Source organism: Nannospalax galili, unplaced genomic scaffold (genome assembly GCF_000622305.1).
Source record: "Nannospalax galili isolate Female #2095 unplaced genomic scaffold, S.galili_v1.0 scaffold188, whole genome shotgun sequence".
Classification (NCBI taxonomy): Eukaryota; Metazoa; Chordata; class Mammalia; order Rodentia; family Spalacidae; genus Nannospalax; species Nannospalax galili.
Genome location: NW_008360325.1, coordinates 3,283,572 through 3,288,740, shown reverse-complemented (window position 1 = coordinate 3,288,740; position 5,169 = coordinate 3,283,572). Strand labels below are relative to the sequence as shown.

General features: G+C 49.2%; 1 non-coding gene across 1 annotated transcript; it reads left to right on the top strand.

The window, feature by feature from the left end:
* The first annotated feature begins 4,653 nt into the window (after positions 1-4,653).
* LOC115068856 lies at positions 4,654-4,730 on the top strand. Its single transcript, XR_003848216.1, has one exon. It is a non-coding gene; the product is annotated as a small nucleolar RNA SNORD112 (small nucleolar RNA).
* Positions 4,731-5,169: the final 439 nt, after the last annotated feature.

The window sequence follows — 5,169 nt, the reverse complement described above, 5'->3', positions numbered from 1 at the left end:
TTGGCAGCGTTGGGGGGGGGGGGGGGGGGGAAGCTGGATCATTCTCCCAGAATAACTGTGGGAGGGGAGAATGCCACTGCGGGAGGGGCTATGGGACTGTGCAGGAGCATACTCTTCCTCTTTGGGCTGATTGCGGAGCCAATCAGCTGCTCCTGAACCTAAACTTGCCTTTGAAGGCATTGGGGCAGGCGTGTAGCCTGTGCAGCTGCTAGTTCAGCCTAGGCCCTGACTTTCAGCATGGCCTTCTTCCCCTGGCCCTCAGTTTCCCCTTGGCCTCCTCACTTTCCCTTTACCTCTGGGGTTCCTAAAGGCTGTCCAGGCTGTGAGGGTGAAGGCAGGGGCTGGGTGAGCAGTTGAAGCTCATGGACCCGTACCCTACTTTAAGTCTACCTGCTATTCCTACAAGTTAGGGTCTTTGTAGGTCCCCCCGGCCCCATCTAAGCAGTGGTGGAAAGCACAGATTCTGGTTCCTTGCAGCTCCTATCTTGTGTTTAGTCTCCTTGGCTCTGGTCGGCTCCCTGCCCATTCGTGGTGCTGTGCTGGCTATGTGGATACATCTTGGTGTCTGCGGGTATAGAGACAGGAGTGTGGTGAATCTTGGAGTCGAAGGTGGCTAGACTTCAAGGCAAGAAGGCCTTGTCCTGGGGTGTTCTGAGGTGGGTTAGGGTAGGAGAGAGAGGCTGGCCAGCCCTGTAGACCCTCTCATTTCTAATAAGAAGGAGCGCCTTTTTCCTGGAGAGCCCTTTGTAAACTGTGAAAAGCTATGTGCGAGTCGGGCTTGTTCTTGTTATTAGGCCTCGTCTGATTATTGCTTTTACAACACCCACTCTAATTGCAACGGTGAGATTTAGACAGCATTTCATGCATGGTGTCAACTTTAATTTTCCCATTAGCCCCATGAGGGGAGGAAGCCCTGCTTTAGAAGTGAACACACTACAGTCCAAGGGTGGATCCCCTGTCCAGGATCTTTAATTATCAGTTACAATAGAGCACAGACCCAGACCAGTGACACCCACCCCTACCCCCTTCAGAGAGTGGTTGATGACTGTCTAGTGAGGGACAGGGTGTGACCATGCAGAAGACAGAAGGTGACCCTGTCATACTGGGAGTCCCCAGGCCCTAGACAAGGCTAACTAGAATTTTCTTGTCACAATGAAGGCTGCCAGCACCGTTATCTGAGCTCTTAATGCTGGGGGAAAGTGCCTCACCACTTTGTGTAGTTTAACTGACATTTACGGGACTTGGGACTGGCCCTGGCCCCCAGAAGGGCAGAAGCAGACGCAGTACAGGGCTCCTCCTGTGTAGATGGCGCTGGAGGGAGCAGGTGCCCAGAGTAGGATCAAGCAGTTGCCATTTGGGGATCTGAAGGGTCTCATGGCCAGAGGTGGCCTTCATTCCATGCTGTTGATGTGGTTAGCCTCGTGGCCTGACTGGCAGCCAGATCGCACAAGTGGGGGCCTTAGTGTCTACCTCCTTCTCCCCAAAAGGCTTGTGTTGTCATTTCCAATTCATTTTGGCTTATTTGGTGACAACAGAGGGGCAGGACGGGACAGGACAGGACAGCTGGCTTCAGATCCGCTAATTATAGCCGCTCAAGTATTTGAACAGAGGTATTGAGTACCCCAGGACATGTTCTGATTCTTTTTTAAACACACTAACCCGTTAACCTTTAGTGCTGAGCATGGTCACACCCTGTCCACTGCCCATGTGCCCCTCTCCCCAGTGGGCAGAGGTCAACATGGGACTTGTGCCCCCTCACCTTGGCTGCAAACTTCCAAGTAGATCTCCTCTGGTCCTGCTGGAATCGAACCTTGATTCTTTCTGCAAAGCTATTGGATAAATGCATTTTCTTAGTTCCTGAAGCTCCATCAGTAGTGATCTCACAGTCCCCTGGGCTGTCTGACCCCACAAGCTCTCCTGTTCAGAGCTACCTTTTCCTTCTTGCTGCAGGGTACTTGCTTGAGTATTTACCGTGTGCCAGCCAGGCTTATGAGCAGTCAGCATACATGTCCAACCTCCTTCAAGTCTTAGGGTAACCTGTGCAGGCATAACTTTTTAAACTCCGCACTCTTTGGAAGAGAGCCATGAAGCCCAGGATCGTACCGCCACCTTGTGTGGGTCTCGCCGTCTTCTCTAGGCTGAAGCAAGCCTAGTTCATGGCATGCCTCAGCCAGAGACTCAGTCCGCCCAGGCCTCTGCTGGTACCAGTGTCTGGCCTTTAGCCTTGAGCTGAGCTCCAGAGCACCCAACAAGCCTCCTGCTCATAAGAGAACCCCCATTTGGCTCTCTGGCAATTGGATATAAAGTTGATATATATTTGGAACTCCAGTCTCCTCTTCTGTTGACCTTCCCTTCCAGGGACAATTGTATGTGGTATCATCCCATGGTGGTCTGCTCTTCCTTATGCTGGGTCCTAAGCACAGTACACTAGTTGACCCTGGTCAACAGTTGTTGCCCTTAGCCTCTGCTGCTCCAGGCACATAGTAGGGCTGCTGGTGGTAATGAGGACTGAGTTAAAGGCCTAGGGAGGCAGGGGACCCATGCATGGCTCTCACACCTCTTCACACCTGGTGAGTGGTTTCTTGTCTCTCCCTCCCAGATGGCCTGGAGGCAAGCTGACCACCTTCTCCCAGGAAGGGAGCAGACTGCCTGGGCCAGGATCAGATCAAAAGGTCTGTAAAATGATCCTCTTTCTTTCTCATAATGTGTTAATCTAGATAATTTGCAAATTTGTAGATTTCTCAGAATGGAACTAACTGGAGGCTCCCCCCCACACTTATTTTGCAGCTGGGGCTCACCGCCTTTGGGCGGTGGGCCAGTGATTTCTGAGGCAGTCCTGGTCCCATGCAGGGGTTGCCTGCCCTATATGACTCTGGAGACTCAACGTAGAACCAGCAACCTGCCAGGTATGTGTGTGCTATGTGCTTCTCTCTGATTTGGGGAAGGGGATCACTGTATGTACCCATCCAGAAAAAAAGTTGCGTTTGTGAAACTCTTAACAGGTACCTCAAGGTACTTGAAAATACAGAGCCCAGTCTGTAAACAACAGGACTGAAGAGCGGTGCCTTAAGTGTGGTAAAGGTAATTAAGGGTTCAACATGCAGGCACAGGACTAGTTAACCCATCTCATGTCATTTCTGCCTAAAGTCATGGTTGAACATAAGTCTGCCCAGAAGACTGGAGAGACATTCTCTAAGTACCTGGTCTGCATTAACTCCAAGGAGACAGTTAACCAGGCAGTTAATCTAAAAGTGTCCTGTGAGGAAGACAGGACAACGTATGCAAGACATTAGTCTGCTGCACTGAGAGTGTGCTCCGGGGGTCTCTGAGCCTTGAGCCTTTCTCTGAAGATGGTGTGTAATCATCCCATCTTTGTCAGACACTCAGCCCCGTGAGTGCTGTGAGATGCTGATAGCCTCTGACAGCTGCAGACCCAAGGCTTGTGTGCAAGAAAGACTCAGGGTGCCTTGGAGACAAAGGGGCTTCTGATGAATTTGGGGTACCGTACCCTACCCTGGACAGGTTAGCGATGTTGACACCAGGTCCCTCTGGGTTAGAATCCAAGGGTACAAGGTCACTGTGTGCTGCACGGGTCAGGGCACGCAGCAAGGCCCCGGCTCTTAGCCAGCAAGCTGGCCCCTCTGTTGATGTATACGGGCTGCTGTGTTGGCAGTTTTCTAGAGGCTGGTGTCCCCTTCGCCAGCATCTATCTCAAGTCACATTCTCCCGGAGTTCTCATTCCATTTGGCTAATCCTGGAGAACATGGGCCAGGGCGTTAGCTTTCCGGGCCTCTTAAAGACCGAAAAGGAAAGCACACCCCCCCATGGGTGCATTGCAGTCGCTGAGGGGTGGGGGCTGCGGCAGTGAGATTGCAGCCTCAGGCTTCTCACACCTGCCAGCTGCATGTCAATGACAGCCTGCTCCCCCCTCCAACATTAGAGTATATAAAATTACAGAAAAAAAAAGAAAAAAGATAAACCACGAATCCCCACTGTCCACAGAACTTGCTTTGGGCACATGTAGATGCCTCCTAATTTGTCTGCCAAAATGCTTGTAGTATCCATAAAATAATGACAACAAACCCCCCTCCAAAAACAAATAAATAAACCCACACAAAAATTTTTATTGGAAAAGCATTGCTAATTAATATAGTGATTATTAAAAATCAAAATGCATAGAAAGCTTAACCCCTCCCTCAGTCCCAGCTCCCCCTCAGATTAGCTGCCGAGGTCCTTTCCTGCATCCATCCCTGTGTTTTTCTGTATATTTGCATGTCTATAAACACAACTCCAAGGCATATGACTTCCTCCCTTTTGTACATAAGCTATATTGGACGTGCATTTTTCCTTTTGCATTTTGTATCAGCTTGATTTTCTCTCCAGAATCCGCGTGGCGTTAATAAAGAACCACAGCATTCCTTGTTAATACCCAGCATCTCAGAGTGCTGAACCGCATACGCACCGGAGTTGATTTAACCATCTCACTGCCACCCTAAGAGCCTGGGGCTCTTCACCCTGCTGAAGGCGGGCTGGAGGCAGGTGTAAGTAATTGCCAAATGATCTGGATTCGGGGAGTGCGCTCACGAGTATTTATGACATTATTACAAATGGATACATGAACGCATACATTAGCAGAATTAAAGGGGACATGCCTGGACCAATGATGAGAGAGTATTTATGAACAAAGGATCGTGATTAATTTGGTTCTAAGTAAAATACAGAGGTCCATTAAAAGACAATAGGTCTCTCTGTTTCCTTCTTTTTAAGAGCTGTTTAATATTCCAAGATATGTATGCAACTGTTGTGTCTTAACAGCAGTGTTTGCTCTATTGTTGAAAAGCCCAGCTGTATGTACTCTGGGGGTAGACAATGTGTGCAGACAGAGGCTCCATCAAAATCCTTCTTGTCAGGGCAGGTCATGGGTTCCTGGACATTCATTATATTATTAAAAAAAATGAATGCATAAATAAATAAAAGTGGTCTCAAAGATCAGCGAGGAACATGTGTCACACATCCACATTTTAATTAATATGGTCCGGCCCAACTGACGATCAATTAAAAAAGACCTAAGCTGTTTTCATCTTGTGCTATTGCTAACAGCGCTGCTGAGAATATTCTGGTAGCTAAGCTTGTGAGCACATCCCTGACTGTGTTTACCCTCAGCATCTT